The following is a 12,167-nucleotide window of genomic DNA, read 5'->3' as shown; positions in this document are numbered from 1 at the left end:
TAATTTGTGTGGTGTTTTTTGAAATGTATCAATATAAGCTAGACCCATATTATTAAGATCAGTAAATTTCATCATGTGTTAATTGATCTAATTTTGAGACTTTTTTTTTATTCAATAGTGAAAACCAACTTATATATGATGTAATGTAAAATTTATCTCACTTATGCAACATAAAATTAACCAAAATTAAATACTAGTATGAAATTCGTTGAGTTTTCAGCCCAAAATTTTGGCGTGTTCAACATCCTTTGGAAGGAAATTGATACTCATGGGTAACAAAGCACATTACTAAGCCATTGATATAATTGTTTTATTGTTCCTAAGTGAGTTTTCAAGTGACTAAAGATTCTATGATTAAAGACAAATGATTCAATGATCTACAATACTCATAGAGGCAAGGCAAGAGAAAATTGTTAGTGTCAAGTGACTAATAAACTATTATGGACTTCCTAAAGACATGAAAGAATTCTTTCAAGCTTTTTCAAGCGACTAATAAAAATATCTAAGGGTAAATAATCATATCAATATAGAGAAAAAATAAAATGAGTCTAGTGTCAGAGACTAACAAACTTCATAAATAAATGTGTGAAAGAATTCAAAATTGAGTCACCGCAGTTAAAAACATCTCTTAATTAAAGTGGGTTAAGATGGACTTATTTATTTAGTTCTCTATAAGTGTACTTACATAATAATTAGTTCACCAATCTAACAAACAGGTCCCGTAGCTCAGTTGGTTAGAGCGTTGGTCTTATGAGCCGAAGGTCGCGGGTTCGAGCCCCGCCGGGACCAGTTTTGGTATTTGTTTTTTCTTCCTTTCATTATTATGACCAAGCGTATACCCTACCTTTATGCATGTGATTTGGATGCATTTCCTACTCTGCCTTATTTTGCTCCAATCATACACTACATGACTTGTTTTGCATTAATTGTCTTTTCCCTTCTTTTGTCAATTTAAATTATCATTTTATGATTAGCCAACCCAACTACTTTATATGTGTAACAAACAATAGAAAGTATACAAAACAATTTAAATTATACATGCGTCATGTGTGTATACGTATCCCACGCTGCTTTGTATTTTTGCTCCAATAATAGAGCATTCTACACGATCTCTCATTTCTACTTCTAGATTTGTTTAAAGAGATCATAGAGCATTGTAGTCAACTCAATAATCTTTGTTTAACTTCCTTGCTTATCATACGAAAATTATTGAACAATACTTTTTCTTAAGTCTTCGAGCATGCATTGTGGGTTAAATACAAAAAGCATTTAAATATATATAGACACACACATACATACCCCACTTTATTACTATTACATTTCCCCACAAACTTGTAGCTTACAAAAAAATAAAATAAGCTTCCATGGGCTGGATAAAATGTATGTAAGATAAAGTATTTACAGGAGCAGGCTATGTGAAATTAACTCATTTGGTCAGAGATAATGTCTCATATATGTAAAAATCGATGTTCGAATTTCAGACATCTTACTTATTCATTTATAAAGTGAATTTCTCTAGTCATTAAAGCTACTTGACAAAAAAAAATATATTTACACAACCATCACAATTCACAGATAATATCTTTTTTCTTGGTCAATCACAGTTAATGATTTTTTTTTTTTGAACAAACTAAAATGAGATATATATTATGAACAATGACGATTTACCGTGCACAAGACATGCAAAAGGTAAACCGACCAACCAAGATACAACTGTAGGGTGCTATTTTAGAATAGCACCAAAAAATTACAGAAAACTACACAATAACACTCATACAAGGGATTAGGTGTTTCCACCAGTCATAATAAGAATAAATAAAAGATGTCTGCGATGATTTCAGCCACATAAAAGAGTTCAACTAAAGAAGAAGGATCACAAACCGTTTCACATAAAAGAGTTAATGATTGTATCATAGGAGTAGCATTTTTACTAAAAAAAATTAATGGTTGTATCACAACAAACGTATTTTCATAAAATTTAATCACATTCAAATAAACGAGAAAAAATTTTAATCACATTATTCAGTCATACAAAAACACTTTAATCACATAAAAGTAAATAACAAATAATTTATAATAGTAGGTGCAAACAAGATATAGGCCCTATATTGTTTCAAAAGATATTGACAAATAATAAAACGTGACAAGAATTCATATAAAGTCACATTTATGATAGTTCGTGATCGTGCAATTTCTTCGGTCATATTTATAAAAAAAAAATTGTTTTTTTTTTAAAATTTATTAAATAATTGATGAATCCGAATTATAATATAGTTCAGATACATAAATTATTTAACGAATTTGAAAAAGCAAAAAATTTCTCCTAAATATTACAGGATAAATTATATTTCAAGCTTGAAATTTTAATTATTGAAAAAAAATCATTTAAATATGTACTATCCAATCTTGATCAAACGGTCTTTGATGCATGCAGGATTTTCACAAATTACAACATATTTGTGTTCTTATATATAAGAGTATAGCTGAAAATGAGTAGGACTAACTCTCTCACCCTCCCTCATATACACAGACAAAAAAAATAAAATATGGTTGTATCACAACAAACGTATTTTAATAAAATTTAATCACATTCAGGTAAATGAAAAAAACTTTAATCAATTATTTTGTTAAACAAAAAAACTTTAATCACATCAAAGCAAATAACAAACAATTGATGATAGTAGGTGCAAACAAGATATAGGCCCTATATTGTTTCAAATGATATTGGCAAATCATAAAATAAGACAAGAATCCGTAGAGTCGTATTTATGATAGTTGGTGATCGTGTATTCTATTCAGTAAGATTTATAAACAACTTTTGTTTTTTTTAGATTTATTAAATAATTGATGCATCTGAATTATAATATAGTCCAGATACATCAATTATTTAATGAATCTGAAAAAGCAAAAATTTTCGTCTAAATTTGACCGGATAAATTATACTTCAAGCTTGACATTTTAATTATTAAAAAATAAATCATTTAAATCTGTACTATCCGATCTTGATCCAACGGTCTTCGATGCATGCAGGATTTTCACTAATTACAACATATTTATGCTCTTATATATAAGGGTATGTCTAAAAACGAGTAAGACTAACTCTCTCGCCCTCCCTCATATACACAGACCAAAAAAAAAAAAAAAATGCATCACAACAAGTGTATTTTAAAAATTTAATCACATTCATGCAAATGAAAAAAAAAAAAAAACTTTATTCATATTATTCAATCAAACATAAAAACTTTAATCACATCAAAGTAAATAACAAAAAAATTATGATAGTAGGTGCAAACAAGATATTGGCCCTATATTGTTTCAAAAGATATTGGCAAATCATAAAATGTGACAAGAATCAATATTGAGTCGCATTTATGGTAGTTGGTGATCGTATAATCTCTTCGATCACATTTATAAATAATTTTTGTTTTTTAGATTTATTAAATAATTGATGCATATGAATTATGAAATAGTCCAAATACATCAATTATTTAATGAATCTGAAAAGGCAAAAAATTTCTTTTAAATGTGACCGGATAAATTATTTTTAAGCTTGAAATTTTAATTATTTAAAAATAAATCATTTAAAACTGTACTATCTGATCTTGATCCAACGGTTTTCGATGCATGCAGATTTTTCATAAATTACAAAATATTTGTGTTCTTATATATAAGAGTATAGCTTAAAATAAGCAGGACTAACTCACTCACCCTCCCTCCCTCTGATACACAGACAAAAAAAAAAATGGTTGTATCACAACAAATGTATTTTAATAAAATTTAAACAAACGTATTTTAATAAAATTTAATCACATTCAGGTAAACGGAATTTTTTTTAATCAATTATTCCGTAAAATAAAAAAAAAATTAATCACATCAAATTAAATAGCAAACAATTTATGATAGTAGGTGTAAACAATATATAGGCCCTATAATGTTTCAAAAAGATATTGCTAAATCATAAAACATGACAAGAATCCATATAAAGTTGCATTCATATATGATAGTTGGTGAATGTGTATTCTCTTCGGTCAGATTTATAAACAACTTTTGTTTTTTTAGATTTATTAAATAATTGATGCATCTGAATTATAATATAGTTCAGATACATCAATTATTTAATGAATCTGAAAAAACAAAAAATTTCGTCTAAACGTGACCCGATAAATTATATTTCAAGCTTGAAATTTTAATTATTAAAAAATGAATTAGTTAAATCTGTATCTTCTGATCTTGATTCAAAGGTCTTTTATGCATGCATAATTTTCACTAATTACAACACATCCGTGTTCTTATATATAAAAGTATGTCTGAAAATGAGTAAGACTAACTCTCTCGGCCTCCCTCATATACACAGAGCAAAAAAAAAACAAAAAATTGTATCACAACAAATGTATTTTAATAAAATTTAATCACATTCATGTAAACGAAAAAACACTTTAATCATATTATTCAGTCAAACATAAAAACTTTAATCACATCAAAGTAAGTAACAAAAAATTTACGATAGTAGTAGGTGCAAACAAGATATAGGCCCTATATTGTTTCAAAAGATATTGGCAAATCATAAAATGTGACAAGAATTCATATTGAGTCGCATTTTTGGTAGTTGGTGATCGTGTAATCTCTTCGATCACATTTATAAACAACTTAGATTTATTAAATAATTGATACATTCGTATTATAATATAGTCCAGATACATCAATTATTTAATGAATATGAAAAAGTAAAAAATTTCTTCGATCACATTTATAAACAACCATTGTTTTGTAGATTTATTAAATAATTGATGTATCTGAATTATAATATAGTCCAAATACATCAATTATTTAATGAATCTAAACAAACAAAAAATTTCTTCGATCATATTTATAAACAACTTTTGTTTTTTAGATTTATTAAATAATTGATGCATCTGAATTATAATATAATCCAGAAATTTTCTTCTAATTATGAAAAAGCAAAAATTTAATACATCAATTATTATAATTGATGTGACAGTGCTGATGTGGAATATATTATACTCCATCCGGTCTTATTTATAAGAGAAAGTTTGGTCAACAAAAATTGATGTATCTGGTTAAAATTTCACTCCGGATACAACAATTTTTGTTGATCCAACTTTGTCTTATAAATAGGACCGGAGGGAGTATTATTTTCTGATTTCACTCATTTTCTGCATAATAAAATAATATAATATATGTTACTCTGCACTACCGCATCAGCGAAAATGAACTCAAATGTGATTGAGTGGGCAAAAATCTTGAAAAATATAAAATATGGCGTAAAATTTCGAATTTTAAAATAAGGGTTAAAATTCAAATTAAGCCAAAATAGGGGAGGTAAAAATACATTTAAGTCTACAATTTATAAGCACATTTCTAGATTTTATCCCATCTAATACGAAAAAATGACTAATCATTTTGTTTATATTTGAATTGAAAGAGAGTTGTAAGTAGTAAAAAAATAAAATCTGAAATAGGAATATAAAAAGGGAGACAGGGCTTTTGGTGCATGTGATATCTTGTTTCACAAGAATTTCATTTCCCTTCAACAGTTTGTGATTTTTCAGAGCATATTGTTTAATCACAAGCAAGCCACTATAAGTAACGTGACCCAAACATGAAAGTTGAAACTGGATTATGGCTCATTGGTTTTAACCCTTGACATAACCATTCATTGAACAAAATAAATTTGGAAAATAGGACAAATCAAAAGCCAGATTCGTCCCCATCGAAGTATGTTGAATTTTGGTACCACATACTAATTAGTTCTTTTTTTCATCTTTTTTTCCGTCGTTGTGGTGAAAATAATTAAGTCTAAGGAATCATTTCAAGTGTAGCTGTAAACTACATAGTTTTTTATTTGGGTAAAACTATTACTTCACAAAATCTTCCAAATAAAATTTTCCCTGTAGCTTGTACGAAAACAAAAAAAACCCTATAGATAATGATGATCATACAAGCTTGCTTCCATCACGATTTCACAAAAGCTATAAAACCAAACTTCGATGCGGACAGTTTGCCGCCGCGAATTTTGGTTAAATGTGAGAAGCACACCGCGCAACCAAACTAACAAACAAAATTACTTCGTGCTCATCAGAGGAACAAATATTGTACTTTACCACAAAGAAGTAGATGCACACATCATCCAAATTTCTTGGTGCAGTTACCAAATTTCATGTTCGTGACTCTTAATGGTCTAGATGTCTTGGTGCATGATCTAGACCATTAAAAATGACGAGTATGAAATTTGATGATTGCTACTCTATGTTTAAAAACAGGACTTTTACACTAATTTTTGTTGCTTATGTGAACGTGAAAAACTTTTTTATTCCTTCAGTTAATTTCTTCTGGGGTAAAATGACACATTATTACCTGACAAAATAAAAATGACACATTATTACGTATAGCCTTGTAGGACTAGTTTTCTTCTTTTTAATTTCTTTTGGTAATAATAAATAAAATGTCAATTGGATACAATTATGTAGGGATGGAAAATCGAGTTAGATACGTTGATTCAGCTGGTGTAATCCACCAAAAATGGTAGGGTGAGTTAGGTGACATTGATCGACTAGACCGACTTGCTAATCTATTAAGTTGAATGCGAGAAAACTAATCATCCAATCCAACCATTTTTTTGTTTAATAATTGTATTTTAATTAAGTAAAAAATTGTATTTTAAATTTTGGGCCGGTTTTTGGGAAGTTAATTTGTTAACCAGTCAACTTTTTGTGGCTTTGGCACGGGCACAACCCCGTTAACACCCCTATTATAAAGATTATCTCCGTAGAAAAATTAGATGAAGTTTAATTTAAAATCACATTAGTATCTATCTATAGATAGAAATTTGTTAGAGGAAGCATGGCCATAGTCCGTGCACAAACCCAACCCAATTGTGAGATTCCTTAAGCTCTTGCTTTAGGTCTCACCTTAAAAAATTATGTGGTGAAATATCCCCCAACCTCCCTTTTCTCTAAAATGCAAATCTTACTCCTTTATGTCATTTTTTCAGGATCTTCTGTTGAACTACGAGTCACTGGTCAGACCAACAAATCAAAATTATTGAAATTAAAATTGCAAACTTGTTATTTATACATAATTGAAGAATGGTTGGATATTATCAAAAAATTTAGATAATATAATTGAAGTAGAACATTGGGCCTATGAGTTAATAAAAAAGGAGGAAAAATAGAAATGAGTTCGGGTCTCGATACCCGAATAGCCCAACATCCTTGATTCTCGCTACAAAACCCTAGCCTCCACCTTTCACTCTTTATAAGCGCATCGCCCTCTCTATTGCTCACCCAAAAATAACGCTTCTCAAAAACTGCAATCTTTATTCCCTCTTTCTCTTCAATTGTTTTTCTGAATTTGAATAGATCGGTAAATTGAATCTTTCATTATCTATCTATCTTTCACTATATATAAATTATGTATGTATTTGTTGACTTTTATGATTGAATTGAGCATGTTATGTTCGAGAGGGGAAAATTTGTTATTATTATTTACAAGAAGAATTTAGGTTGTTCACATTGTTTTGTAATTTATTAGGTCTATTTGTACTATTCCTTTTGCCTATTTAATCTTATTTTGTTTTGTGTCCACCAGATCCACAAGTGAAGCAACAAAACTCAATTCATGGATTTTCACTTCAGATCAGGTCAAAAGGAAACTAAGTAAACATCATACGAGTGTGATTTCTTTGATTAAATGTCAGTAAGATGATACACTTATAATTCCTTCAAGTTTACTATTTTTAATTAGTTGATTTTACTATGATTGATTTCAATTTATTTTATTTATTTTAATTTGTAGGTTTTATCTTGGTGGTATGATTTAGTGATTGGTTTATAATGTTTTATATATTTTCTCCACTCGTTATATAAATTTTTTATTATGTATTTCATAAATTCTCCTACCACAAGGAATCAATTTTTAAGCATTTATTATTCACCGAATTTTTAAGTACAATGTTCTGTATTTTTTTTTTATAACATCATACTATTGTAATATATATTAAGGATAAATTACATATGAATATAAGGCAAGCAAACAACAAGTTGTGCCGCTAAAATAATCATTTCAAAATATGCAAAGTTACAATAAGAGTTGTCATTTTGTCAAACTCATTCATGAGAATTGTTGTTTTAGGTTGAACGTTTATGTTATTATTTGTATTTCTACTAACCATTACAATTTTTGTCCATTCAAACTCGTATTGTTATTAACAATGGTGGTGTTAGTTATTAACATGAATTTTCATGTGTTCATTTCGACAGTAAAAATGATGTGTAAGTAGCATCATATATTGAAATCACGAAGACACGGCTACACCATAGCCTTGACCTTTGTATATGAAGTTTTCACTTCCTTAGGATCAGAGTGGTTAGTCGCGTCATATATTTGTCAGATCTCGTCATAGACCTCATCCTTCCATTCAACGTCATCTATTTCGTCTAGTATATCAACAAGCTTTTGGATCATATCTTTAAAAGAGAAAAGTGATGACTACAAAACAATTTAAGTCCAAGGAGGAAGCATGGTTTCGACAACTAATGAATTTGACAGATGTTTGGATTTCGACTTTAAGAATTTCAAATTCTCGCTGAAGAGGCAAGATCAAAGGTCCAGACAAGTGGAAAACAAGCTAAAGTTGTCGAAAAGATTTAGTTTATAGTTGTTAGTTTGTTAGTTATTATGTATATACAATAGTTTTTCATAGAAAAAATGGGTCACAAATCATTAACAAAAGTTCTATAAACTAAAAGTACCAGCGTTTAGAAAAACAAATGAAGAATGTATGTAACAATGATTTGTTGAACCATCTTTACTTAATGCAATGTAATTTATCTTTCTTTAAGTTTCTTTGCCTTTTAAAATTCTAACTCTTTTAGTCTTGTAATCTTCGAACATATTATTGATTTCTGTCAAAAGATAATTATATTCATCATAAAACAATTTTCTTCATCTTGTTCGTAAGAAAATCCATGAACATTCATATATTTTCTAGAAAATCATTGCAAAACATGCCCTAGGATTTCTAGTTTGATCCTGCAAGTAACAATTTAAAACTAGTCTTATTGTTTACCAAAAACACCGGTAAACAATAGTTCAAATCGAAATATTAGGAGTCGATGCCTAACTTCTACCTCATTGTTTGCTGAAGAATTAGAATGTCTCTTTGTACCATTAGAAAGCATGGTGCTAATTGATAATGCTAGTTCTATTTGAAGGATATGCAATGTCTCTTGTGTCTAGTTCTTTTGTTGTTTTATTCATTGAAACTAGCATAAATGGATATGTTATTATTGCTTCCCAATTTCCTTTACCATGTTGCTGAACAACGATCCCAGAGCGTCAAGTTTAGTCCTAGTCCAATTGTCCACTTGGTATCTCATAATTAATGAAGACCTCTTTGAGGTAGTTGTGTCAATGGTTTTGGATATAGTTGTATAACCTGAAGATGAATCATTCTGAAAACAATTAAATGAGCTTCCTCTAGTTAGCAACATGATAAAAGTTATCTATGAATTCCACTACAACATTTTTTACTTACAACCACACTTTAAAAACATATCAAAATAGGAAGAAATTTTTTTCTATTTAAGATGATGATATTTTTTAAACTGTGGTGACTTAAGGTATTGCATATTCAATCGGCAATCATTATGATATAAGGAGTATAATCATAGTACATTAGATATGATGAATAATTTCGATTAATCTTATCCTTGCTAGGCCCTATATTGTTTCAAAAGATATTGACAAATCATAAAACGTGACAAGAATCTATAGAGTCGCATTTATTGTAATTGGTGATCGTGTAATCTCTTCAATCACATTTATAAACAATTTTTGTTTTTTAGATTTATTAAATAATTGATGCATTTGAATTATAATATAGTCCAAATAGATCAATTATTTAATAATTCTGAAAAAGCAATTTTTTTTTTTTAAATGTGACCGTATAAATGTATGAGAGTATGTCTAGAAATGAGTAGGACTAACTCTCTTTCCCTCCCTCCCTCTGTCATAGACACACTCATATACACAGACTACAAAGTTTATAAAAGAATGGAGATTTGAAGTTTTACAGAGACTCTAAAACACTTAAACTGTGCCAAAACTTTATTGAAATTGTTGTGCATCAAACACTTAAATTTTCTTAATAACTTTCATATCTTAGAAATTCTAGAGTCTTAAGAGTCTGATTTGTTTTGTATTGTGAACACCACTGATTGTACATCAAATGTTCAATCCAAACTGATTTCTGTATAATTTGTTTGTTTAGAAGTCTCTTGCATTTTTGCTTGAGCATATGAAATCTCTTGCTTGTGTGCTTGAGTATTTGAAGTCTCTTGCTTGTGTGCCTAGACATTTGTAATCAGATTGGATTGTAGTGAAATCTTCTTGAAAGTGCAAGGGAGATTGGACTACTTCCCTCTATATCTCTATATCTATCTTTACTTTATCCGTTGCATTAGACTTTGGACTTAGTTTAAAAAGAAGAAAAAGCTAACACAATTCAACCCCTTTCCTGTGTTTTTCTCACTTTCAACATCAATTATTTAATGAATCTGAAAAAGCAAAAAATTTCTTCTAAATATGACAGGATAAATTATATTTCAAGTTTGAAATTTTAATTTAAAAAATAAATAAATCATTTAAATCTGTACCATCCGATCTTGATCGAATGGTACATGCATGATTTTCACCAATTACAACATATCCATGTTCTTATATATAAGAGTATGTCTGAAAATGAGTAAGCCTATCTCTCACATCCTCCCTCGCTCCCTCATATACATAGACCACAAAGTTTATAAAATTAAAGAACGGAAAGAATAACGTCATTGATGATCACATAATATTTCAATTACATTTTTTTATTTTTATTGGTATAAATGGAATTAAATACCGATAAGCAAGAAGATTACAAGAAAGAAGTCTTGCAATCAGCAAAAATGAACGAGTCTAGCAAAGGACTAGAATTCTCTAAAATACATAAAGTATACGAAGCTCTATGGCCTAAAGAAGCAGTAAAACCAGCATGTATGAAGTATGAACAAAAGTATGCACCGTCGAAGAATCAACCTCAAAGATAACATGTTTGAGACAAAGATTGTGGGCAAGACTGATTCCATAGTTCAAAGCTGTCATTTAAGTTGTTAATGTGTTGCCGCTGGAATTAATTTTAGAATGAAAATATTGAATCTTTTTTCCAAATTCATCTCTGATCATACCTCCAATGGAAGTGCTGCCATTAGAAGGAACAAACGAGCCATCAATATTAATGTTAAAATGTTTTGGTGTTGACTTTGGGTTTATATGTGTTTTTTTTTAGGGAAGAGGTGTGTTTCTTTAATGGTATTGGTATTGGTATTTGAATTTTATTTTGAGTGATCTGCTTATATACGACGCTTTTTGTTACGTAGTTTCTGTCTTGTCGGTCTTTGTTTATTGTCGGTTTCTGTTTATCTTGTGCATAAATTTGATAATTAATAAAAAATTGGCTGTTAAAAGAAAATAAAATAGGTTCAATTGTACATAAACTATTATAGGTTCAATTGTACATAAACTATTATAAGTATATTATGTAAATTCTACATAAAAAGATCTTGAGGGTTTAAACATCCTATATATTAATTACATGATAAAAGTATACATCGTATGTGAAATATATGAATTGTATATTCGATTTGTCATGATTGATTTGAGAAAATTTTCAAATATATCATATTTAGATGTAACTTTAATAAATCAAAAGTTTAAAGACATTCAGAATCCTACAACGGTTACAAATTAATAAATCAAAATTTGACATATCCTTAGAGTCAATTTAAGTGCCAAACTGGGTGACCAGGAGACAATTTTAAATTTATGGGACTTCCAACTCGAGGGCTTATATGAAAGGGGATTTATTATCCTTGAAGTATTTTAGCCCCTTAACATGTGGACTGAGAGACTCAAATTTTTATGATCCTTTAAATTGACAATTGTAGCCATGAAAATTAATAATATTTTCAATTGATTCAACTATCAATATTAGAGAACATTGATATTGATATGATAAAAAATCCACATGTAAAAACTTAAGTCTAAACACAATTTAGTTCAAAATAATCATTAGAAAAATATATTTAAATGATAACGTAAAATATGTGACA

General features: G+C 28.9%; 1 non-coding gene across 1 annotated transcript; it reads left to right on the top strand.

Annotated features, from left to right (window-relative positions):
- The first annotated feature begins 715 nt into the window (after window positions 1–715).
- Window positions 716–789, top strand: TRNAI-UAU (transfer RNA isoleucine (anticodon UAU)). Its single transcript has one exon. It is a non-coding gene; the product is annotated as a tRNA-Ile (tRNA).
- The last annotated feature ends 11,378 nt before the right edge of the window (window positions 790–12,167 follow it).

The sequence above is a fragment of the Medicago truncatula genome, chromosome 8 (assembly GCF_003473485.1).
Source record: "Medicago truncatula cultivar Jemalong A17 chromosome 8, MtrunA17r5.0-ANR, whole genome shotgun sequence".
NCBI lineage: Eukaryota > Viridiplantae > Streptophyta > Magnoliopsida > Fabales > Fabaceae > Medicago > Medicago truncatula.
This window is presented reverse-complemented; position numbering and strand designations above follow the sequence as displayed.